At 39.1% G+C, this 27,432-nt stretch overlaps 1 long non-coding RNA gene across 1 annotated transcript; it reads left to right on the forward strand.

Annotated features, from left to right (window-relative positions):
- LOC147001079 (uncharacterized) lies at positions 1–25,442 on the forward strand. The gene is made up of 3 exons (XR_015045363.1): positions 1–134; positions 7,115–7,282; positions 25,222–25,442. It is a non-coding gene; the product is annotated as an uncharacterized LOC147001079 (long non-coding RNA).
- The last annotated feature ends 1,990 nt before the right edge of the window (positions 25,443–27,432 follow it).

The raw sequence follows: 27,432 nt of genomic DNA on the forward strand, positions 1-27,432 counted from the left end.
AATGAAAGAAAACACATACAGTCTTTGCATGATCAGAAGAATGAAGAGCAATGAATTTCAAACAGAAGTGTGTGGAACTCAATGATGGCCACCTCATGGCGGTACTGGGCTATGGCACTTATCAAAATCCAGAGGTAACAAAAAATGTAGTGTTATGGGTGGAGGGTCGCAAAAGAAAACTGACACATGATATGTGGGAGGTGAACTATCCCTTTTTATCTCTAGTTCATAGTTTCTGCTAACTGGAGCTACTCTATGTTAAAAACAAAAATAGGTAGAAGTTACCCTAACAGAGTCTGATTAGGCCATTGGTGATAGATTGATATGAGCTACTGGTGTTTGATTGTTCTGGGCACTCATCTCCCAGTTTCAGTATATTTCCCAGCTTTCTTCTAAATATGAAAGCCATTGCTCCATAGAACTACCTCACAGCTTCCTTGACTTGATACTAAAAAAAATTGGGAGTTGTTTCTCAGTTTATTTATACAATACAGGACATCTTTCTTCCTTGCTTGCAGTAAGAATAAACACTAGAGAATAGATGTGACAGAAGTGGCAGGAAATGAGAAGCATGGAATAGTAGGCAGGAGAGTACTTGTGTTCTCCTGCAGGGACACCTCCAGCAATTCCCAGTAAGTGTTGAAATTGAGATAAGTAGAATTTGCCATATAATACTAACAGCTGTGAGGATTTACATGCATGTCAAATATAAAAACTGGGAGAGCTCTGACTTTATGGAAGATTCTATGAACTATTGACTCCTGTATTGATAAAGATGACACTATAACATGATGTAAAGTGGAGAACTTAGTAGCCTAGAAGCATGTCAAGAGTCTACAATCTTCCTTAGACTCTTCAACTGTGTGACATTGGAAAGCTTAGCTGAATTGTACATGCATGTGTATACCTCTTGCATACCTGTGAAGATTATGACAAGACTTAGATGTTTTGAAATAACCAAAGTAGTAGGAAGGGCAAGAGAGAGTAATGTGTCCTTCTAAAGTTGAATCTTGATGAATCCCCTCCCTCCAAAGAAAGGCAGGCTGGTGTTGGGAGAGAAATGTAAAAACCACTATCCTTTCATTGTAATTTTATTAAGGAAAGAACGTTTTTAAAATGATTAAACTGTGTAGACATACATGTATTGGATTGTCTGCTCTACCCTTAAGAAATAAATTCTCAAGCCATGACCCATATGTTAAAAAAAAAAAAAAAAAAGACAATAATTTAAAATGCTACCTTAGACAGATGGATGTCTGCAAAGAACAAACTTGTGTTTTAATTGATGACGGGTATAGCAGAAGCTTCTTACATAATGAGGGCAGGCCACAGTTTTAAATGCAAATCTAAAGACTATAAATTTTCCCAACTGCTGTTTATTTAGTGACACAGAGTAAAGTTCTGTTTTCCAAAGATTTCAAGTATCACAGCAGAACCAGTTCAAGTCCTCTGCCCGATCTCACTGTTATTGACATCTCAATTTTCTTTTCTATTTCATAGCTACTAGGAATAGTATCTGCATCTTGACTGCCTCTGCTAGCAGTGAATATGTATCTGATTTTCTTTGGAAAGTTAGAATATGTGGTGTGCTTCCATAGGGATGCAGGTGATGAGTGTGAGACATTTTAGGATGTGATTTAAGAGATTTCCTGGTAGACACTTCTCATGCATTGTTACATTTCAAAGCTGGTGGAATGAAAGTTCTGTATCTTCATTGGGAAATTTCTCATAAAAATACCTAGGAAGAATCCTGATAGAAACCTGTAATACATTACTCCCATATTCACTACAGCGATATTTCCACTCTGGTCATTTTATTGTGTCTCACTACTAAGTTGATAGTGTATGAATGGGCAAGATACCTCAGCAATCAATGTGAAGCCTGCAGGATTAAAGACAACTACTAAAAATGTTTCCTTTGTCACTAAGCTGATACCTGATATTAGAAAAGAAAAGTTACATAGGTTATTTTAAAGTAGCAGTAAGTGCCACAACTCTTAGACAAGTGGGCCATCTTGTGGCTATAGGGCCCAATCATTTGAACAGGTATATCACAGGGCATTTCTATGGCCCCACAGTTTGAGTAAGAACCTATTTTTAAACATAGGTTCCAGTTGTTGGAAATACCTCAAAGAATGTTTAATGACAAAAGTTGATTGGGACAAGATCCTTTGTATAAACTGAAAGCTACCATAACCCTCTCTGAAGATGAGATGTAATTAAATTTACAGATGCCCAGCAAAATTTTGGTGTCTCACCCTGTCAGAAGCTATCAGTCACCCAGCACTGGCCCAACACCAAATTCCTATAATTGCTCAACCAACTAGTAAAACAGCTATTTCTGCCCTGGTTAATCAATACCCAATGACCTTTGACACTAAAATGGAATTATGGTCCATTTTTCCTGGCTTAAAGAGACAGACATCTTAGTGCCCTGGCAGCCACCCTGGAATATCCCTCTCTAAACTATGAAGAAATCTAAAACCCCTGATTCTCATGAATCTGGTCCTTTGAGAATAATAGGTCTACACTGTTGTGGACATGAAAGATGCACCACTGTTCAGCATCTCATTGATAGGGGTGAGTCACCACCTTTTTGCATTTAAATGGACAGACCCACTTGGGGTTTACAGCAAGCAATATACCTTGACCAGATTGCCCCAGAATTTAAACACACTAAATACAGACTTCTTGTCCATTTATCAGAGGTTATTTAGGAAAATAGATCATTAAAGGTCACTGAGGAACTGCTGTAGGAATACAAACCTTAGGCTACAAACTGTTGGCTAAGAAAGCCAATCTTTATTGTAAGCTACCTATCTTGGCTACCAATCAAAGGGAAGCAAAAGAAGCATGTCTCAGAGGAGGGTTGCTGCCATCCTCCAGATCTCCACCTCAAAGAGCAAGAGACAAATTTGAGTATTTATATTTGCAGCTGAATATTGTTGCCTCTGAATACCAGAGTTTGTGGAAATAGCAAGGCCTCTATACACCAGCACAAAGAGGGCAGTAAGCCCAATCTCGACTGAGACTAAACACAGAAGACAAAAGGGATTTTAACCCAAACTTTAGAGTCATGGAAATGCCCTGTGCCATACCTGTCCAAGTAATAGTATCCTACAGCCACAAAACAGCCCACTTATCTAAGAGTTGTGATAGCCACTACTAATTTAATAAAAGAAAGCAAACAAGTTAACTCTTGTTCAAGATCTTATACTCACTGCATCTCTTGACACAGTTGAGGCCTTTCTCCATGGAAAACCAAAACACTATCTGTCTAATGACTGTGACACAGTACTAGGCACTACTCCTAGCGCAACCTCAAGTCTATTTTGAGAAATCCATCACCATCAATTTAGCTATACTCTTGCCTCAAGGGCTCATCCATGGCTTTTTGGAGATGAAAAATGAAACCAGGTACATGGAAGCTTCAGTAGTTACTTTAACCAGACCAGGTACTTCAACCCAGAGAACACTACTGATTGATATGAACCCAGGCTATCACATAAGGAAAAGAAAAGAGTTCACCATCATATACACAGATAACCAGTCAGTATATTTTTACTTACCATTCATGACCACAGTATGATGTATAGACAAAGGGGGCTTTTCATGGAAGGGAAAAGTGGTATTAGAAAATGTTGATCTTCCTAGAGGCTATTTGGCTTCCACTAAAAATTGCTAACCTCAACTGCTGGGGTTCTTCTGACCCTGCTGTACAAAAGACAACCCAAAAACCAGTGTGTTCTTCTCCTATTCTGATGACTTACCACAACCTGGTACTGCCTGAACCGTTGTACTAAACCAAATATGGTGGAGGATATCTGAGGGAATGATCATTCTTCTAGAACCAATTGACAGGACTATTGGGTAACTAACTTTCATCAGGATACTCTTCTGGGGTCCACAGAACTTTCTGAGTTAATCAGATCAAGGTATGTTATACCTAGTCTGGCCAGCTTAACTTGGGATATCTCAACCAGATAGCAGGTTTGTGCTGAAGTGAATCTAAAACAGAGAACTCTTACCCAGGAAGGGGTCCAAATAAGAGACCAACATTTTCACAAACTCTAGAAAGGTGACCTCACCAATATCCAGTTTGTTGAGGGAGGGTACAATTACTTGTTAGTTTTTAAAGATGCCTTTTCAGGACTAGTAGAAGCATTCTCCACCTGGAGTCAAACTGCTCAAGTAGTACCTAAAAAGCTCCTCCAGGAACTGGTGCCCTGATTTGGCATCCTCCCAGCAATGAGGTCAGACCATGACCTGGCTTTCATAGCTAAAATCTCTCAACAGCTAAAGCTTTAAAACTTCGTCTTACATATAGACCTCAGTTATATGATAACAACAATAAAAAAATGTTAAAATAAACTAACAAAACGCTCATTAGAGTCCAGCAAAGATGGAGAGGCCTATTACCTTGCTTTGATTCAGTGTGCTACACCCCATATAAGAAGGAATTTATCCCCATCCCCCAAGGAGATTATGTCTGAAGACCTCTTCCCATTGCTTCCTAGGCTCAGAAACCAAGAGTTGGCAGAACTCTCAAGCCATTCCTTTCTCAAGTCACTATAAGCACTTTAGTCCTCCACAAATTGGAATGTCCAAGAGATGCAGCCAACCTCTGAGTCCACCACCGGTTTCCCCTTGTTCCAGTCTGATGATACTGTCTGGGTCAAACAGATAACTGAGGAGGAACTAAAATTAACTCAGAATGGAAGACATATGGTGATTCTTTCCACACCTATGGCTGTGTAGGTAGCTGGCTTTAAACCCTGGATTCACCATACCCAGGGCAAGAAACTGAAATGGATGGTGCCAAATGAAGTGTCTCTGATGACAGATCCGTGAAAATTAATATATATTTGTGTCTCTAGGTCCTTCCATTCCCTGGTGCTCTACCTCCTCCTGAGGCATGAGTTTTAAACTTTGGGTATGAGCACAGGATCATGGTTCAACCACACTCAGGCCTAGACTAGGAACAGAGGAAAACAGATACAAGGATTGCATTAGCTAGTATGACTATAGACCAGCAATCTAATAATATTCCATCTTCTCTCTCTCTCTCTCTCTCTCCCTCTCTCTCTCTCTCTCTCAATCATATATATATATATATATATATGATGTAAAATTTTAACTTTGAGATAAAAATAGCATTTTTTAATTCTATGCTTTCCTCAGCCGGGCCCTCCAGTTACCAGAAACAAGGGAATTTCCATTTGTAAAAACTGGGGCCATAAAACTGAAGATTCCTGAAATTTATCTTTAAAAGGATTCTGGCCTTTGGAAAACAGGAAAAAAAAATACTGCAGAGTCAGATCCTATGCCACAGGAATAGACCCTGTCATAAAGTTAATCATTCCTAGCTAAAAATCAGCCACAGTTTCTGGTTATGCTTGGATACCTAGCCATTATACAATATACAGATAAGAGCTAATGATTCTGTCAGCCCATTGACTGGCAAAACTCACTATGGCTGGGGGCAGCCCAAATTAATGTTATAAGACTTACAAGGAGATAAAACTTGTCTAATGTCTGAAAACTTTAACCTAGGCACATACCCTAATTCTGATGCCTGCTATTCTCCTTCATGTGTGAATTCAAATGGATAACATTACTGGACCTCAGAGACAACTTGGTCGGCATGTAGCAATGGTTTGACTAAACATTCCTCTTCTGATGTTTTCCCTACTGAGTACACCTATTGATCAGGATCTGAGTCCTTGCAAAACAGCAGTTATATTCTCTAAAGGAAATGGTCCAACAAATCTGGAGAGTCTTATACATACTTCTTATGAGATAAAGAAAATTATCTCTAGCTTTGAAAGAAAACCTATTTCTATCCTAATTATTCAACAGTAAATTAAAAAAAAAAAATCTTGCCATGGTTGGGAAATAATTTGTGCCATTATCTGCTCTCTTGGTCTCCCTGGATAACTACTCTGCTGTTAGTACTTGCTGAACTTTTAATTCTCATTCTGATTGGATAACAGCATCTTAAACTAAACCAAAATAAGCCCATGATGTTACTCAATCAGTGTATTAGTTAGGGTTCTCTAGAACCACAGAACTTATGGATAGTCTCTATATAGTAAAGGAATTTATTGATGATTTACAGTCTGCAGTCCAATTCCCAACAATGGAATGGAAGTCCAAGGATCTAGCAGTTACTCAGTCCCACACAGCAAGCAGGCGAGGGAGCAAGAGTGAGACTCCCTTCTTCCAATGTCCTTGATATTGTCTCCAGCAGAAGGTGTAGCCCAGATTAAAGGTGTGTTCCACCACACCTATAATCCCAGATGACCTTGAACTCAGAGATTTAATCTTCTGGAATCCATAGCCACTATGCCTCAAGATCTCCATACCAACATCCAGATCAGAAACTTCTATTTCCAAGCCTCCAGATAAAGGTCACTGGTGAGCCTCCGATCTGGATTGCAGTTCGTTCCAAATATAGTCAAGTTGACAACCAGGAATAGCCACTACAGTCAATATGACCATTGAGGAATGTAGCAGGGCCCTAGAACTTAGTAAACACCCGTACCATAGCACAACTGACTATAGGATGGAAGTTTTATTCAGGCTGTAAAACTAAACATGTAGACAGCACTGCCGTCAAAACTAAAACAGAGGCCTAAGGGCCATCAAGGTCCATAGTTCTGGGAAAGTCTCTAAATCTACTAACCTTACTTTTTGGCTTCTGTGGTTCTGCTTCTGGGTAACTGTCCTTGTTAACTGAAGTATGTCATCCCAGGATATGTTTTTTGTGTTTAAAAACTCACAGTGAATAAGACTTGATGCTACACTAGGGTTCTAAAATGCCCAGTGTAGTCTTAAGTCAGCTAATAAAGACTTTCTGTTGGCTTAAACCATTGTTCCATCAGTCTTCTCTGCTGAATACCCCAAACAGGTAAAAGGTAACTCTTGAGAAAGTGATTGCTTCTGCCTATGTTATTCATTCTGCTCACTGGAAGTTCTTAAAGGCTTATGGAGAAGAAATTGTGAAACCTGATTCTAGGAACTGATCCCTTGACAGTGATTTTTAAAGGTGATTTTTAAATTCATGTCTTTCAGCACGTCTTCATCCAAATCATACCATTGCTTCCTCTTCTAGGATCCTGCAAGTAAGGTTTTGGAGTCTACTAAAATGGCAATAGATACTGGGTTCCACCATATTGATTCTTCTTATGTGTACAAAAATGAAAAGGAAACAGGACATTCTATTCAAAGCAAGATTGCCGAAGGTGTTTTGAAGAGAGAAGACATATTTCTCACTACAAAGGTATTGTGTGAATAGTAGGCTTGTGTATGAATTAATAAAGGGTGATATAATCCATCTAAAATTACAGTATTGCCTTAAAGAAGTGTGCTTGTTGGTATAATATTTACCTACATATCATCACATATAAATCTTAGTTTCATTTTCTGAGAAACATAGGCTTCTTAACTCTTTAGAAATGTATGGCTTTCAAATCCCTTTCTTTCCTGAGCTCAGGTTCAGTAAAGCATAGCTCAGTTAGATCTGTGAACTCAAACATGAACTTGATCAATTTTAGTTTTGTTTGTTTTGTTTTGTTTTGTTTTGTTTTGTTTTGTTTTGTTTTGTTTTTATGGCTTGGGTGTCTAAGAATACCTGAATATTTAGAATATTAATATTTTTCTTTCCTATGAAAATAAAAGGATATTAGAGTTCATGTAATGTTAAATGACATCTGTCCAGTTCATGGAAATTTGTGTCCAATGAATATTAAGAGTCCATAGCAAAAAAAGAAAAATAACCTAAAAATGAGGTCCATAGCACATCTTTGATGACTTATATTAATAAAAAATGCTAATATATTTCCAGGGAATTGAAGAGATGGGATACTTATAAAAAATTTAGCTTTTGTATATGCTTGGGGTAGGGAGTGGTTATATTAAAGGGTGTGGCCTTGTTGGAGTAGGTGTGTCACTGTGGGTGTCAGGTTTAATACCCTAGTACTAGCTCCCTGGAAGTCAGTTTTCTCTTAAAGGCCTGCAAATGAAGATGTAGAGCTCTCTCACCTCCTCCTGCACCATGCCTGCCTGGATGCTGCCATGCTTCCACTTTGATAATACTGCACTGAGTCTCGAACCTGTAAGCTAGCCCCAATTAAATATTTATAAGAGTTGCCTTGGTCATGGAGTCTGTTCACAGCAGTAAAACCCTAAGACAGAAGTTGTTATCAGGAGTTGAGTATTGCTGTGATAGGCCTGACCATGCTTTTGTCTGAAAGACCTGGCACAAGAGGGTTCAGTGGAAAATTTCAGTATGTGGCATGAGGCTGTTTTTGTGATATTTTGATGAAGAATGTGGCTGCTTTCTGCCATTGTCGGAAGAGTCTACCTGAGGCTAAGGTAAAGATGTTTATATTAATTGCATTTAATAAGGAAATCTCAAAGGAAAAATAAAGCAGAAACTTTGTACTCTGGTTAAGTTTCATGAAGAGCATTTTGAATAAGCATATCAAGCCTTGAAAGAAAAAATATGAAATATATGGTTCAAGTATTAAATGGGCACCAGGAAGTGAAAAGGATCAAGGAACTCCATATAAAACCAGAGACACTGAAATTTATAGAGGAGAAAGTGGGGAAAACCCTCAAAGATATGGGCACAGGGGAAAAATTCCTAAACAGAACAGCAATGGCCTGTGCTATAAGATCAAGAGTCGACAAATGGGACCTCATAAAATTGCAAAGCTTCTGTCCTGATCCACAGGACAGTCAAACAGGGTCCGAGGAACCACCTGTGGAGAGAATGAAAGGTAAGAAACACAAGAACAGACAGCAAGTTTGATTGATCAAGCTGTCAAATTTTTATTGTTCCCAGGCAGGTTTTATGCTCACAGAAGCAGGGTATGGGGAGGGGTATGACTCAGAATTGCTTTGTTTCTGGGAGAACACACCTGTTCCCAAAAGCAGGATATTGGCCAGGTAAAAAGTTCAGCAGGAGAAACAGAACAGAATGTGTTGCTAGGTACTTGTCCACAAGATCTATAGCTATTTGTTCTTAACTGGGGGTAGTACTTTCCCATAGAGGCCTCAACTTTTTCCCACAGAAATGTCAACTAAGCTAATATTTTTTCCACTAAGGCCAAGACTTTGTAAGTAAGCACTTATGGCTGACAAGGCAGTTAACATTCAAACAGGGTCGCTCCCACCATCTCCCCCTTCCTTTTAGTATAGAAGGACCATGGTGATTTTATTCTTTGCTAAGGCGGGGATAGAGGCCTGACCTCCAATGACCAAAGGGGACCTTGTAATGGCTCCAGTCCTCCTAGTGCTGTCCAGTGAGGCATGGGGGCCATACCCATCCTGATGTCTTTTTTCCTGGAGAGGGGATAGTTTTTGGACATCAACCCCTATGCACTCAGGCTTGTCCCTCAGGGAACCCAGAAAGATGTTTTTAGTTTTTGCTTTATTTTCCCTTGCAGTGCTTTGCCTCACAGCCCAAGCAAGAACTTAGATTGCTGGTCAGAGGGGGGTTCTGGGTGGCCCCTCTCTACTTGGTCCTGGGGCGGGAGTCCCCTTTCTTAGGTTGGGTGGAGATGACCTTTGGTAACACCCTGGAGGGAACAACAACCGTCTCTCAAATCTCTTGATCCTCCATAGCTAACTTATGATAATGCACCTGGATAGGTTTTGCTGCCAAATTATCTATCTGACATTTCACAAAATTGGCAGTCTGTTAAGGGCCCAGGGATCAAAAGAAATAAGCAAAACCAATCCAACTAAAGGTACCAAAATGGAAGGGAGTAGAGGTTGAAAACCAATTTTTATACCATATCACGTTACTCTCTCTCTCTCTCTCTCTCTCTCTCTCTCTCTCTCTCTCTCTCTCTCTCTCTCTCTCTCTCTCTCTCTCTCTCTCTCTCTCTCTCTCTCTCTCTCTCTCTCTCTCTCTCTCTCTCTCTCTCTCTCTCTCTCTCTCTCTCTCTCCTCTCTCTCTCTCTGTTTTTTCTAGGCCTTCTCCCACTTTTTTCATGCTTTTTTTAACCATCCCTGTCTTATTTACATAAAAACAACACTCTTTCCTAGGAGCTGCACACAGCCCTCCCTGCGGTAAAAAGAGTAAATCAAATTGGTGGAGATCTTAAAAGTGGCCCAAACAACATCATTTCTCTCTGAGAGGACCACCCAAGTATAATTCCAAGGGAGATATCTATAGTTAGGAGATTTGGGTGGAGGCAGGTGAAGGTTGGTGGTCATTCTGATCAGCCACAGATCATGAGTAGGATCATTCATTTGGAGCAGCAACTAGCAAGGCATTCATAAGCATTATTTAAAATTACTGTAATTAAAATATAAATACATTATTCTTCACACTCCATTTCCTCCTTTCAGCCTCTCTCATGTCCCATCCCACTAACTCCCATGCCCCTTCTCACTCCCTCTCATTTTGATGGCTGCTTTTACTTTATTATTGTTGCAAAGGTGTATGTCCAGTCACATACAAATATAATCTGATAAATCTGTACAGCGATGCTTAAATATATATGATTCCAGGGCTGACCTGGATACATCCCTGGAAGATAATAACTCTCCCTCTTTCTGTAGTTAGTTGTTGCCTGTAGTTCTTTCTCTAAAGGTATTGCTTGTATGAGAGGGGCAACTCTTTCCTCCTTTTGTTTCTGGGAAATATTATCACAGAGTAAGTAAGTGTCATATCTTTGAAAAGGCATTGGGTAATCCACAAATATCTGTGCTCAAAATTGGTAAATTGATTGCTAAGTTTGTTAGTAGAGAGCAAACCATGGATGAAGTATGGAAATAATACAAAGAGAAAGAAATCATCAAATGATTATTAATATTACTTTATATATTAATATTATTATAAACAGATCTGCACATATGTGGGAAGAGTCATGAACATGAAAGGTTTTTAAAAGACATTGTATCTCTGATTGCTTAATCAAGACACTGTATGAAGTTCAGAGTGATAAAATGTTCAGGGTGTATTAAGAAGAATTAGGGAAAAAAAAAGAATTAGAATCCATAAGACAAGATGTCCTCTATTTTTGGATGTTAGCAAATAGCTAGGCTTGCCTTCATACTAAAGATGCATAGTCAGGGCATATTTTCCTTAGGTGACCAAAATTTGGAAGATTCTGTGATTTTCTTTGCTTTGTTTATTTAATAGTTAAGTGAGACATATATTCATGAAAACATGTTTCTTTGTTTTCAGTTCTAGATCAGGGAATGCAATTTAAATAACCTAGTTATGATATTTTAAAGTATTTTTATAAAACTGTGTTCATGACAGTAAGAAAAGAAAATTCTAAAACCAAAAAGTAAAGCAATTCAATTTTATTCTAGTGTCAGATTCAGTATGAAATAATAATATAGTATAATAACAATAAGTACACATCTTATATATTTGAACCAGATTCATTGAGCCCACATTGGATATTTTTCTTTTTTATTTTAATGCTGCTGAACACCCCAATTTTCCATTTTCCGATGAATATTAATATGAGAAGCTTTGTCATGGCATCTGTCTGAAACTCCTAAATGTGGATAATGATGCTGCTGCTGATGGTGGAGCTGATGTTGATGACGCACAGCAATTCTGGATGATTCATAATACTTACAGCAACTCTCTGGCAATTAGAGCTATATTCACTAACCTAGATTAAAGGACTAAGATTTTAATTACTTAATGAAATAAAAGTAACATTTTTTTCTCTGAAGAATTTTTTCTTAGTAAACTATCTGTAACTTTAATATGTTTATTTTGATTAACTGTAACCAAAACAGGTTTTGGTTGAAGTGAATAGACAAGAATGGAAGACAATAATAGCCATTTAGTAAACCGATGGATAGGAGAAAGAAGAACCTTCAAGCTCCACATTATTGGCCCTTACACAATATTAGTGTTCCTTGACCATAACTAAATAACAAAACAAACTACACAATAAACTTTTTTCAGATCAAAGAGGCATATCTAAGAAGAGTAACTGACAGTGCCCCAGGTTCCTCCCAGCAGTTCAGTACCTGAGTCCTAAAAATGGGGAGTGGAGCATTTAAGTTTGAAAATACTTGTAACACTTACATGGTCATGACTGGGCAGAATCTTGTGTGACTACTGTAAATTGAGGTTACATAATGATGTTAACAAATCTTGACTTATGAAATTACAAATTCAATGTCAGGCTCTTTTAAGCAGCTGTGTCCACAGCAATGAAAGAATCAGCTAGGAAAATAGAATTTCGCAACACACTAGCAGTTCACCCCTGAGCCTGTGTGAACAAAAACCAGCTTTGTGTGAGGTCAGAGACCTGTAATCCCAACTGCAACCCATTCTCACCACAACCTTGGGTTTCTCTCACCACAAACTTGGACTTTTATGTAGCCTGATACCTACAAGTACAACTCTTTCATGATGTGCTCCAAATCTGACAGGTCAGTGTGAGGTCAGAGAACCAGCTCCAGCACACAGTCCCTTCCCTGCCTCTAGGAATTCATCTTCATGAATTCTATATGCAAATCCACTTGCCAAGCTGAGATCACCTCACCTACTTTACCAGCAAAATCTCCATGTGTCTTCTTAGGAAACTCAACACTACAGAGACAAGCTAAGTTGAGAATGCACCCCAGACCAAGCCAAGAACTCACCCAGCTCTGTGTCACGTGCTTGCTCTAAAATGTAGAATCCACTTGTATAGCTGTCTCCAGACTTCAAGCTCTAGAGCCCAAACCACAGCTTGATCTGGAGCCAGAGCCAGAGCAATATTTCCATCTAAAGCCAGAGCCACACACAGGTTTGAAACAGTCTTCAGAAACAGAGCTGAAACAACGTGTCTGCCTGTCACAGAGGAAACTATCAGCAGTAAGACAGCCTTGGAGTGAGGATAAGATGGTAATAATACACAAAAGAAACCCAGCAATCAGGATAATAGAACTGGATAATGTCTAATGTTACAGTTGACATTTTATTCTCAGGTGAGGTATGAGGACAGAGCTTGAGACTCATAACACCAAACTAACACAAAAAATTGACAAATTTTCTATTATACATACTAGTTCTGTCACAATATTTTAAACAATCTCACTGGAAGAATTCCCCCCTCATTGTTTGTCAATACTCTTTCTCATGCAATACATCCTAACCATAATTTTTCCTTTCTCCACTGCTCTCAGTCCCCATCACTTCCCTCTTCTCCAGATCCACTCTCTTTCATTTCCTCATCCCAAAATAGAAGGCCTCTAGAGACAACAGCCAACAGAACAAAACAAGATAGGGTAGACAAGGCAACTCAATAGGAAGACAAGGATCCCAAGAGCAGGAAAAGGTGCCAGATATAACACCCACTTCCACTGTTATGGATCCCACAAAACAAACACACAAACAAACAAACACTAAGCTAACATACATAACATATATGCAGAGGACCTGGTACAGAGCCCTGCAGGCCCTGTGCTTGCCATGTCAGTCTCTATAAGTCCATGTAAGCCCTTCTGGGTTGATTGGGAACCATGTTATTCCACCCTCTCCAATTTTTCTTTCCCCTCTTCCAAAGGATCCCCCATCTCCTAGAAGAGGTACCATATGGGTACCTCTGATTTACCCTCTCTCCATATGTCTGGCTATGGGTCTCTGTAGCCACTCCCATCTGAGGCTGGAGCAAACCTCTCTGATGATGATTGAACAAAGCAGAATTTATGATTGTAGCAGAATATATTTAAGAATCATTTCATTGGGTTTTGTTTGTTTGTTTGTTTTTGTTGTTGTTTTGTTTTGTTTTCTCTTTTTTTCCCCCCTTAGGAGGGACAGTAGTGTTCAATTGCATCCTAGGTCTCTATGCATCCAGTCTCTAATTTTTGGCCATCCAAGCAGGGTGGGGCATGGGCTTCCTCTTGTGGCATGGGCCTCCATTTAAATTAGACATTGGTTGTCCATTTCCACAACTTCTCTGCCACCATTGCCCTAGCATGTCTTTCAGGCAGGACATATTGTAGGTAATGGATTTTGTAGCTGAATTAGTGTACAAGTATCTCTTTCCAGTAGCCTGCTGAGTACCTTCTTGCTCCAAAGAGACTATAACTTAGGAGTGAAGGCTACATGCAGGAGCCAGATGGACCTCTCTATTCAACAAGGTGTGTGGATATTGTCTTCTACAATGGGCCCCCATTATCAAAGAAGTATATTTTGAAGTACTGAAAAAGATAAGCTAAAGATTGAATACCAAATATTACAAGTCCCATTATAAAACACAGGTAACATGAAAATCAAAGATGACCTGCCGTCTCCAAAATTAGCAATCCCAGAATAACAACTCCCAAAGGAGAAAGTTGTTTATGAAACTCTAGTCAAAGAATGAAAATCAATTTAATCAAACACTAACCTCAGTGGAAAGCTTCGCAGGTAGAATGTAACATAAGAAGGACAAACTGTCAGAGGGTACCAACAAGGTACATGATTTGCTCATTTAATTAAAGAAAGGACCGATTTTTTAAAATAAAATATGAATGGATCATTCAAGATCTCTGTGATGGCTGAGCGGTGGTGGCACATGCCTTTAATCCCAGCACTTGGAAGGCAGAGGCAGGCAGATTTCTGAGTTCTAGACCAACCTGGTCTACAGCCAGGGCTATACAGAGAAAACCTGTCTCGAAAAACCAAATGTGTGTGTGTGTGTATATATATATATATATATATATATACATATATATATATATATATATATGATATCATTTTAAAGGGAGTACTTTATATTTGGTCTCTAAAAATCCTAGCAATAGATGGGGTTCATTATTGAACTGAAAGGTTCTTCCTACGTTGCCCTTGGTACTGTGGTACTGAATGGTTATTGTGAAGGGAAGCTTGCCAAAGTAATTTGCTGCAACCAGATAGATACTATCAATATGAAGCACTCAGATATTTACAGTACATTTTCTCTTCACTTTTTATTACACTTTTTTTTTTACATTACAATTGTTACCCCCTTCCTGGTCTATAATCTCACCACTCCTCATCCTATTCCTATTCCTCTCTTTCTCAAAGAGGATGCTCCCACCTTTCCAGGCCTCCCCACTATCTGGAGCCTAAGTCACTCCAGACTTACATGCATCACCTCCCACTGTGACAAGACTAGGCAGTCCTAAGCTGGATATGTGTCAGAGACCTCTGAGAAGCTGCCTGGTTGATGGCTCAGTGTCTAAGAAATCTCAGGTGTCTGAGATAGTTGAGAGTGCTGGTCATTCTATGGGATTGCACGTTTCCTCAGCTTCTTTCAGCCTTTCCCTAAATCAACCAAAGAGGTCTCTGTCTTCAGTCCAATGGTTGGGTGTAAGTATTTGCATCTGTCTCAGTCAGCTGCTTATTGGGCCTCTCAGAGGACAACCATTCTAGGCTCCTGTTTGTAAGCACACCATAATATCAGTAATAGTGTCAGGCCTTGGAGCCTACCCTTTAGATAGATCCCAATTTGAACTGAGCACTGGACCTCCTTTCCCTCAATCTCTTTTCCATTTTTTGTCCCTGCAGTTCTTCAGACAGGAACAATTCTGGGTAAGAGTTTTTGACATTGGTATGGGAATCTCAACTCTCCAATTGATGCCGTCTTTTACTGGTGGTGGACTCGACTAGTTCACTCTCCCCACTATTAGGCATTTCATCTAAGTTCCCTCCCTTTGAGTACTAAGAGTCTCTCACCTCCAGGTCTCTGGTACTTTAGAGAGGGTTCCATATCTTCCACACCTCCCCAAGGTTGCATATTTCCATTCATCCTGCTGGCCCTCAGGACTTCTCTCTCCCTCACCCCCTATATCTTATCATGTTCCCTTTTCCCCTCCCCCTCCAATCCAGGTCACTCCTTCTCTCTGCCTCCTGTGACTGCTTTCTTCACTCTCCCAGGTGGGATCTGAGCACTTGGGCCCTTCTGCTTGTTAACCCTTTTGAGGTGAGCGGATTATATTCTAGGCATTCTGTATATTTTTTTCACTATTATCCACTTATTAGTGAATCTATACCATGCATGTCCTTCTGGATCTGAGTTTCCTCACTCAGAATACTATTTTCTAGTTCCATCTGTTTACTAGCAAAACTCATGATGTCCTCATTCTTAAAATCTGAATAGTATTCCATTGTGTAAATGAACCACATTTTCTGTTTCCATTCTTCATTGTGGGACACCTGAGTTGTTTCCAGCTTCTGGTTGTCACAGATAAGGCCACTATGAAAATAGTGGAGATTGAGACTTCTCGTCCTCCAACAGGATCACCCTTCTTCTCAGGTTCTTTCGGCCTTCCCTAATTCAACTACATGGGTCAGCTGCTTCTGTCCATTGGTTGAGTGCCAATATCTGCATCTGACTCTTTCAACTGCTTGTTGGGTCTTTCAGAAGGCAGTCATGATAGGCCCCTTTTTGTGAGCAATCTTTAACATCAGTAATAGTGTCAGGCCTTAGGACCTGGATTCCACTTTGAGCCTGTCGCTGGACCTTCTTTCCTCCAGCTCCTCTTCATTTACATTCCTGTAATTCTTTCAGACAGGAACAATTATGAGTCAGAGATGTGATTGTGGGATGACACCCCATCCCTCACTTGATTTCCTGACTCCCTGCTGGAGGTGGGCTCTATAAGTTTCCTCTCCCTACTGTTGAGCATTTCATCTAAGGTCCCTCCCTTTGGGTCCTGAGAATCTCTTATCTCCCAAGTCTCTGGTGGATTCTGGAGAGTCCCACCAACCTCCTATTTCCTGAGGTTTCCATTCTTTCTCCTGCCCCTCAAGCCTTAGGTCCTTTTCCCTCACCCAATACCAGATCATGTTCCCCTTTCTTCCCCCTTCCCCCCCATCCACTATCAATCCCAGGTCCCTACCCCCTCCCTCCACATTTGTGATTGCTTTTTTCTCTCCCCCAAGTTGGACTGAGGCATCCTAACTTGAGGTCTTCAGCTTGTTGACTTTTTTGAGTTCTGTGGACTGTATCTTAGGTATTCTGTACTTTTTTTGTCTAATATCCACTTATTATTGAGTACATACCTGTGGGCCTGGGTACCAGAGGTTTTCCATGGAGATCTCTGGTCAGGACTGGTGCAAGGGTTCTGGTGAAGGGAGGCGAGTGCAGGCAGGGAGACGAAGTCTCTGCTGTGCCTTCCACTGAGCAGCTCTGCACTGAGTCAGGTCAGGCTGAGCCAACTAGAAGCTGACTATCTAGCGAGGAGCACAGTGGAACCTTAGGTGGATGTTCGCAGAGATCTCTTCCCAAGTGTTACAGCTCTTGGAACAAAAGATTCAGACAATGGAGTAGTTCTCACACACCTTTAATTCCATGGATAGGATTTATATACAGTTTTGGGAGTGATTCAAGGTTTGACAACAGGTACCTCTCATTGGCTTGGACTGAGAGTTTAGGGGAAACCTTATTTGCATGTGGGAGGGCTTGGTGCTACTCCTACAGGACTGATAGCCACACACCTCTCCTGTGGGAGTTGTGGAGGCAGTAACTTTGACAGGAGCCAGGGCTCCAGGAGACATGATTGAACACCTTCTGTCCCATGTAGGTGGAAATCACCACCCATCAGGTCCCCGGGGTTCCAGACCTTTGCTCGACTGGATACCAAGCTGTTTGTGCACAGCCCACTGCCCTACACATACCATGCATGTATTTTGGGTATGAGTTACCTCACTCAGGATGGTATTTTCTATTTCCCTTCATTTGCCTGCAAAACTCAGGATTCTGTGTTCTTAATAGCTGAGTAGTATTCCATTGTGTAAATGAACCATATTTTCTGTATCCATTCTTCTGTCATGGGACATCGAGGTAGTTTCCAGCTTCTGGCTATTAAATAAGGCCACTATAAACAAAGTGAAACATGTGTCCTTGTGACATGGTAGGGCATCTTTTGGGTACATTCCCAAGATTGGTTATAGCTGGATCATCAGGTAGATCTATTTCCAATTTTCTGAGGAACCTCAAGATTGATTTCCAGAGTGGTTGTACCAGGTTGCAATCCCACCAGCAACGAAGTGTTTCTCTACCTTCAAATCCTCTCCAGCATGTACTGTCACATGTGATTTTGATTTTAACCATTCTAATTGGTATATGGTGGAATCTCAGGGTCGTTTTGATTTGCGTTTCTATGATTACTAAGGATTTTGAATATTTCTTTAGATGCTTCTCAGCCATTTGAGATTCCTCAGTTGTGAATTCTCAGTTCAGTTCTATATCCCATTTTTTGATGGGGTTGTTTGGTTTTATGGTGATTAACTTCTTGAGTTCTTTATGTATTTTGGATATTAGCCCTGTATTGGATCTGGGGCTAATGAAGACTTTTCCCCAATCTGTAGGTTGCTGATTTGTCTTATTGAATATGTCCTTTGCCTTACAGAAGCTTTCCAGTTTCATGAGGTCCCATTTATCAATTATTGATCTTAAAGCATGAGCCTTTGGAGTTCTGTTTAGGAAATTTCCCTCTGTGCCAATGAGTTCAAGACTCTTTCCTACTTTCTCGTCTATTAGATTCATTGTATCTGGTTTTATATTGAGGACCTTGATCCTCTTGGACTTGAGCTTTGTACAAGATGACAAATATGGGTTTATTTTCATTCTTCTACATACAGACATCTGGTTAAAACAGCACCATTTATTGAAGATGCTTTTTTTCCATTGTGTATTTTTGACATCTTTGTCAAAGATCAAGTGACTATAAGTATGTGGTTTTATTGCTGGGCCTTCAATTCTATTCCATTAATCAGCATGTCTGTCTATGTACCAATACCAAGCAGTTTTTATCACTATTGCTCTGTAGTAAAGCTTGAGGTCAGGGATGGTGATTCCCCCAGCTGTTCTTTTACTGTTGAGAATTGTTTTCTCTATTCTGAGTTTTTGCCTTTCCAGATGAATATGAGAATTGCTCTTTCCATGTCTTTGGAGAATTGTGTTAGAATTTTGATGGGGATTGCATTGAATCTATAGATTGCCTTTGGTAGGATGACCATTTTTACCATGTTAATTCTGCCAATCCACGAGAATGTGAGATCTCTCCATTTTCTGAGATCTTCTTTGATTTCTTTCTTGAGAGACTTGAAGTTATTGTCATACAGGTCTTTCACTTGTTTGGTTAGAGTTACTCCAAGATATTTTATATTATTTGTGGCTATTATGAAGGGAGTTGTACCCATAATTTCTTTCTCAGCCTGTTTATCCTTTGTATAAAGGAAAGCTACTGATTTATTTGAGTTAATTTTATATCTGGCCACTTTGTTGAAGTTGTTTATCAGCTGTAGAAGTTCTCTGGTAGAATTTTTGTAGTCACTTATGTATACTATCATATCATCTGCAAATGGTAATACCTTTATTTCTTCTTTACCAGTTTCTATCTCTTTTTGTTGTCTAATTGTTCTAGCTAACACTTTGAATGCTATATTGAATACATATGGGAACAGTGGGCATCTTTATCTTGTACCGAATTTCAGTGGAATTGCTTTAAGTATGTCTCCATTTAATTTGATATTGACTGTTGGTTTGCAGTAAATTGCTTCTATTGTGTTTAGGTATGAGCCTTGAATTCTTGGTCTCTCCAATACTTTTAACATGAACGGGTGTTGTATTTTATCACATGCTTTTTCTGCATCTAAGGAGATGATCATGTGATTTTTTTCCTTGTGTTTGTATATATAGTGGATTATGTTGATGGATTTTCATATATTAAACCAACATTGCATCCCTGGGATGAAGCTTACATGATAGTGATGAATGATTGTTTTGATATGTTTTTGGATTCAGTTTGTAAGAATTTTATTGAGTATTTTTGCATCAATATTCATAAGTGAGATTGGTCTAAAGTTCTCGTTTTTGGTTGGTTCCTTGTATGGTTTAGGTATGAGAGTAATTGTGGCTTCATAGAACAAGATAGTTAGTGTTTTCTTCTCTTTATATTTTATGGAATACTTTGAGGAAAATTAGTATAAGGTCTTCTTTGAAGGACTGGTAGAATTTTTCACTAAATCCATCTGGCCCTGGGCTTTTTTTGGTGGGAAGTTTTTAATGATTTCTATTTCCTTGTGAGATATGGACCTAGATTTTCCAGTTTTGTTGATTATAAGCTTTTATAGTAGGTCTTATGTTTTATTTTAATTACTTCTGTTGTTATGTCTCCCTTTTCAATTCTGATTTTATTAATTTGAATACTGCCTCTTAGCCCTTTAGTTAGTTTGGCTAAGGGTTTATCTATCTTGTTTTTTCTTGCAAAGAACCAACTTTTGGTTTTGTTGATTCTTTGTATTGTTTTCTTTGTTTCTATTTGATTGACTTCAGCCCTGAGTTTGACTACTTTCTTCCCTCTACTCCTCTTGGGTGAGTTTGCTTCATTTTATTCTAGAGCTCTCAGTTGTACTGTCAAGTTGTTAGTGTAAGATCTCTTCAGTTTCTTTACCAGGGCTCTTGGTGCTATGAACTTTCCTTTTAGCACTGCTTTTATTGTGTCCCATAGGTTTGGGTATGATGTGTCGATATTTTCATTAAATTCCAGGAAGTTTTTAATTTCTTTCTTTATTTCTTCACTGACCAAGTTATCATTGAGTAAAAAGTTGTTCAGTTATAACATGTATGTGGGCTTTCTGAAGTTTTTGCTGTTATTGAAGACCCACCTTAGGCCATGGTGCTCTGACAGGATGCATGGTATTATGTCAATCTTCTTGTATCTATTGAGGTTGTTTTGCGACCAATTATATGGTCGATTTTGGAGAAGGTACAATGAAGTGCTGAGAAGAAGGTATATTCTTTTGTTTTAGGGTGAAATGTTCTGTAGATATCTGGTAAATTCATTTGGTTTCTATTTCAATGACCTACCCATTGGTGAGAGTAGGGTGTTGAAATCTCCCACTACTATTGTGTGTTTTGAGTTTTAGTAAAGTTTCTTTTATGGATTTGGGTGCTCTTGCATTTGGGCCATAGATGTTCAGAATTGAGATTTTTCTCTTGGTGAATTATCCCTTTGATGAATATGAAGTGTCCTTCTTCATCATGCTTGATAACTTTTGGTTGAAAGTCTATTTATTGGATATTAGGATGGCAACTCCAGCTTGCTTCCTGGAACCATTTGCTTGGAAGACCTTTTTCTACCCTTTTACTCTGAGAGAGTGACTGTCTTTGTTATGAGGTGTATTTCTTATATGCAGCAAAATGCTGGATCTTGTTTGTGTATCGATTCTGTTAGCTTATGTCTTTTTATAGGTGAGTTGAGTCCATTAATACTGAGAGAAGTTAAAGAGAGATGACTGTTGTTTCATGATATGTTTGCTTTTGTAGGTTGCTTTATGTGCTTGTGGCTCTCTGCTTTTGACTTTTTTAATACTTAATATCTTGTCCTTTCTTTGGTGCAGGTATCTTCCTTGTGTTGGAGTTTTCCTTCCAGGGTCATCTTTAGGGCTGGGTTGGTAGATAGATACTGTTTAAATTTGGTTTTGTCCTGAAATATTTTGGTTTCTCCATCTATGTTGATTGAGAGTTTTGCTGGTATGGTAGCCTGAGCTGGCATTTGTGTTCTCTTAGAGTCTGCATGACCTCTGACTAGACACTTCTGGCTTTCCTAGTCTCTGTTGAGAAGTCTGCTACAATTCTGATAGGTCTACCTTTGTATGTTACTTGGCTCTTTTCCCTTGCAGCTTTTAATATTCTTTCTTTACTCTCTGCATTTAGTGTTTTGATACTCATTTAACAAGAAGATTTTCTTTTCTGGTCCCATTTATTTGGTGTTCTATAGGCTTCTTGTACCTTTATGTCCATCTCTTTCTTTAGGTTGGGGAAGTTTTCTTCTAGGATTTTGTTGAAGACATTTTCAGGGACTTTAAGCTGGGAATCTTCTTTATTCTCTATTCTGTTTATTCTTAGATTTGGTCTATTCATTTTGTCCTGAATTTCCTGGATGCTTTGGGTAATGAGTCTTTTATATTTTGAATTTTCTTCGACAGTTGTGCCAATCTCTTCTACCATATCTTCTACACCTGAGATTCTCTCTTCTTTCTCTTGTATTCTGCTGGTAATACTTACATACTTCTGTAATTCCTGACCTCTTTATTAGACTTTCCATTTTCAGGTTTGCCTCTATTTGTGTTTTCTTTATTGTTTCTACTTCCACTTTTAGGTCTTGGGTTGCTTTAATCAATTTCTTCAACTGTTTACCTGTGTTTTCCTATATTTCTTTCAGTGAGTTATTGTTATCCTCCTTAAAGGACTCTATTATCTTCATGAGATAGGATTTTAGGACAGAGTCCTGATTTTCAGGTCTGTTGGTGTATTTAGGGCTCTCTGTGGTTGAAGAACTGGGTACTGATGATGCCCACATATTTAGGCTTCTTTTCCTTATGGTCTTGGTCTTGCTTTTCACCATCTCGATATCCATGGTGTCTGTTGGTGTAGGTGACTGTATGAAGTCTACCTCTTTTGTCCCAGGGTTGCTTCAGGTTTCCCGGTTGGCCTGTGTTCCTGGCTATGTCTTGTGAGCCTTCCAACTGGGGGGGGGGGGCTTTTCACAGGGGCAGAGAAGCTGCTGATCTGCTGAAGCCCTGGCTGCAGTAGATCTCCTGTGAGGACTTCAGACTGTTGGGTCTTCCCTGGAACAGTCAAGCTGTTGTCCAACAGCCCTGCGTGCAGTGAATGCTCTAATGCGCTGAAAACCTTGGATGCTAAACTGCTCTGAGTGCAGAGGATCCTTAACTGCTCTGAGTCCAGTGGGTCCAACTGCTCTGAATGCAGTCAATCTTCTAGGATGGATCAGGACATGGTTTCTTCACAGGAGCAGACCAACTAAGAGTCTGCCCCAGGAGAAAGGACCAGGCAGAAGGGGTTGAAGGGATGAAAGGAGAGTGGTATTCAGGAGGGCAGGGGTTTTGGTTGGTAATGGGTCCCCAGTCCACCAGGCTCGCAGTAGTAGCTTCGGGACTCAGGGCTTGGGAGGGGGGTGTGTGGGGGGGGGAAGGTGGATCTTACCAACTACTCTGAGTGCAGCTGGTCCTCTAGGATGGATCTGGATATATAGTCTTCATGAAAGCAGACTAACTATGAGTCTGCTCCAACAAAAAGACCATGCAAAAAAAAAAAAAAAAAAAGGGTGGAACGTACAGAAGTAGAGGGCAGAGGATTTTGTGAGTGGTGGCTCCAGAGTCTACCAGGCTCCCCCAGCAGCTCTGGGACTCAGCAGAGGGGGGTGCTGGGGGGAGGTTCTTACCAACTGCTCAAAGTGCAGCAGGTTCTCTAGGATGGATAGGGATGTGGAGTCTTCACAGAAGCAACTAGGACTAGTCAATAAGAACTAGCCAACTAGGACTCTACCCTAGCAGAAAGGACTGGGCAGAAGGGCAGAATACACTTTCAATATAAAAATAAGAAAATGTTTTCCAAATCCACGAAGAGGCCAAACTGGTTCAAAAGCTAATAGAACAGCAAATAGACAAGACCAGAAAAAAAAAAAAAAAAAAAAACAGTTCATGGTAAATCAAAATTGAAACATTAAATATACAGAAAAATAAATCATCTTAAAAGGTGCAGCAGGAGATCTACTGCAGCCAGGGCTTCAGCAGATCAGCAGCTTCTCTGCCCCTGTGAACACCAAGTAGCATACAAAATCAGGACAATAAAGACAACAGGCAATTATTTGACAAAAACTTTAAAAACAATCAGGTCTTGGATATGTACTTCAAATTCTGAAAGACCACAGCTTTAAACCTATACTAGTATTTCCAGCAAAACTACTCATCTGGAATGAGGGAGAAAAGAATACATTTCATGAGCAAAAACCTGAAAGAATCCATGGTCTAAGCCACTCCTATGGGGGTTATTAGAAGTTATTCTTCTATCTGCCTTGTGTATGGTATACTTGAGTTATCCTTTTTTATTAGCTTCCTGATAACTTTGCTCTATATCATGTTAATCTTCTGCTTCTTCTACCGTATTTCTCTACTGAAAATTGTATATACTTCTAAAGAAAACTCTACATACCAAAAACTGTACTTCTTAATAAGCTTCCTTAGCATAAAATTCAACTAATGCAAGATGTCATGATCCCAACTTTTTTACTATTTTTATTTTCTGATATCCTGCCTTACCACCTTAGGCTCTTCATTGAAATCTTGGGGTTCACAGTGTGATCATGTATCCTGCAACATAGGATATGAATGATGAAAGACTATTTATTTCTATCACCAATCATGATCTAGAACTGTCTACCTATTTTATATATAATATATGTATATATGTATATATATATCTTCTACATATCTTCTGCTTTTGAAAATTTTTATTCTCAGTAGAAATAAATATGACAGTGTTTGAAAGAGGATTAGAAGATCTACAATATAAAATTGTTGTATATGCATGTTATCATTATATTTTTGTTACTGTAGAGAAGAATAAAGGCACAAGAAGAGATATAGCTCAATGATTAAATCAGTTATAAATAAATATTTTATCCAAATTTTAAAAATTAATATTTTTTATCACTACATATTTTGGATTGTTATTCATATATAGAGGATTACAATTGTTACTGTTATTTCCTTGGACATGGAAGCCCATTTTTGTTTGTTTGTTTGTTTTGTTTGTTTCTTTGTTTGTTTGTTGAGACAGGGTTTCTCTGCGTAGCCCTGGCTGTCCTGGAACTCACTCTGTAGACCAGGCTGGCCTCGAACTCAGAAATCCGCCTGCCTCTGCCTCCCAAGTGCTGGGATTAAAGGCGTGTGCCCAGCCATGGAAGCCCATTTTTTACTGACATTCTTTTTCTAACTCAATCTAATAGAGTACACTGTAGATGATGGTAATGAGTGAATAATTAATGGTTACTAAGAGTTATACAGAAATCAAAATGGTAGGCATTTTAAAGTGCATGGTAAGATGTTTTGTGTTGAACTAAAGATAACATACTCCTTTTCTTCCTTTATTGGAGACTAAAGTTGGAAAGGATTTTAGGCATTTCTTTCTTTCATTGATGCATAAAGGAAGCTAAGGGAGATGAATGTTTATGAACATTGATCTTTGTGTTTTCTGTTCTAGAAGAAGGGACATAATTGTTTAAAAATTCTAAATGATATTTTAAAAACATTTCTTATAAAACATTGTAAACGACTATAGGAATATCTCATTCTACAACCAATCAGGGAACGAAACAATTAGCATTCACTTTGATGGTGGCTTCCCAGAAGTTAGAGCTTTACATTACAGATACAGACCATACAAGTCATGTTTGTTTTCATTTCCTATTTAGCCTTGCTGACCACCCAGAATATCCATTTTTGGAGGAATAATAACATGGGGACCTAATCCTGACTTCTGCCTGATGTCCCTGTGTGTGGACAGTGATGCTGGTGATATGACCAAGATGCTGTTGGATGGACTTGTCATTTCTGATCAATCTGGGTTGCTTAGCAACTCACATTCAGCTGAAGCTTTAGTTAATGATCTCAAAGAAAAGGAAAATAATTTTGATTATGCTTTGAAATAAAAATAAAATTCTTTTCAAAAGATAATTTCTTGTGTGTGTGTGTGTGTGTGTGTGTTTCTTGGATTATTATGACACAAAAGTAGCTTTGTTGGTAGTTGTAGGTTGTGTTTGGAGATAACCGTGCCCATTTTATAAACATTTCAGGTTTGAGGTAGGTAGTGTTTTCAGTCTGGGTAATGGTTGTTTCCAGGTAATTTATGAGTCAGTGATCCTCAATGATTCAATAAGAAAACACTGCACATAATCCGGATATCTCTGACTAGAACATTAGGCACAAATGACAAGGTTAACCAACAGTGTAGGGACTCTCTCTAGCTGCTTAACAGTCTTGGAACTGAAGAATAAGGCATACCAGAGGTAGGTTAGGCTAAAGAGAGGACATGAGAACTACCTTAGTAGGATCTTTAAAAGTGAGGATGGGAGACATCAGGAAGAGAGGTGATCGGAGCTCTACCCAGGAATGATGTCAAGGTTGTGTGTGTGTGTGTGTGTATATATACATATATATATATATATATATATATATATATATACATATACATGTGTGTATGTGATATATATATGTATATATATATATGTGTGTGTGTGTGAGATATATATATATATATATGTATATATATATATATATATATACATATATATATATATATATATGCTCTTAGTGGACTTTTAGATATATAACATAGTGAAGATTTTTTTATCTGTTGGATCTAAACTAATAGGACAGTAACTTTTTTGCTGCTTACATGGTGAAATTGTTCTTGATAAAGGCATCATCTTATACAGACAGTTTTAGGGACAGAAAAAGACCTAGGGGGTTATCATATAAGAATATTAGAACTTTTATAATTTATATAAACTCTTTATGTAATAAAGAGCTTTACTTACGGAATAACAGTTTTCCTGAGGTAATTGTATTTAATTTTATTTTTTTAATTGGTTTCAAATTCTCACCACATCCTCAAGCTTCTACAAAAAAAAATTATCAGTGTAAATTGTGGGCAGAATGTCTCAAATTTGAAGGTGCTGCACATGGAGGAGAATGTTCTAATTATTTTCTTGGGTCCAGGACATTTGAACTGAGATGCTGGTGTATAATGTCTAAGTAGTAGATGAACCAGGTACCAGGATTAAAAAAGAAAATATTCAGATCTCCAAAGATATGGGCAGTGGTGGAAATGTCCTGGAGCTCAGGCAAAGGGAACTCAAGCATTATCAAAATCCATATTTGCCTTTCTTAAAGCAGATTGTAGAAATGTAATAATGATCAAGGAAGAAAGTAACAGAGGAGATAGGAGGACACTGAACTTGTGATAATGAGTAAACACAGTTGAAATAGAGTAAAGAATGTCATTTTCTGCTTGGGAAATTCCATTTATTCCCATAATTAAAGGCATAGCTTTTGATTTTAAAAACAAATTGAGAGGTTACCTGTAGGTGTAGGCCAGCAGAAGGTCAGTTCAGTTTCCCTGTGATAAACAAGTATGTGGGAGAAAGATGAGAGAGAAGTGGAGTTTTTGTGCGATATGAAGAGAGGCACAACTGGAGACATGAGAGTAGTGAGACACAGTCTATGTGAATAGCCTGCTCTGCTACCTGAGGCCATGGTGACGTCCAGGCCTGTGCTGCTTCTGAAGGCCATGTGTGGGTCTATAGCCTGCAGCAGCAAGGGACTTTATAATAGAGTTGACCCTGGTGATAGGGGCACAAGAGAGTGCTGGCAGGCTTAACAACTTAGCTACTACCCAGGCCCACATCCAGGGCTTTAAGTTGACCCACCCCAACATCTACTCTGTCTGTGAACTGCTGGAGCTTGTGAAAGGGCCAGTTCTGCAGAACCAAAGCTGCAGGATTTTCATGACTTGGTGCAACAGGAGGATAACGGAGATGAGTCTTGGTGAGGGTTCAATATTGATGGTATAGCAGAAGCCAGAGGCCTTGGGCCAGAGCAATGGCTTATTGTAACGAACATTT

The sequence above is a fragment of the Mus caroli genome, unplaced genomic scaffold, assembly GCF_978045245.1.
Source record: "Mus caroli unplaced genomic scaffold, Mus_caroli_1 scaffold_15, whole genome shotgun sequence".
Taxonomy (NCBI): Eukaryota; Metazoa; Chordata; class Mammalia; order Rodentia; family Muridae; genus Mus; species Mus caroli.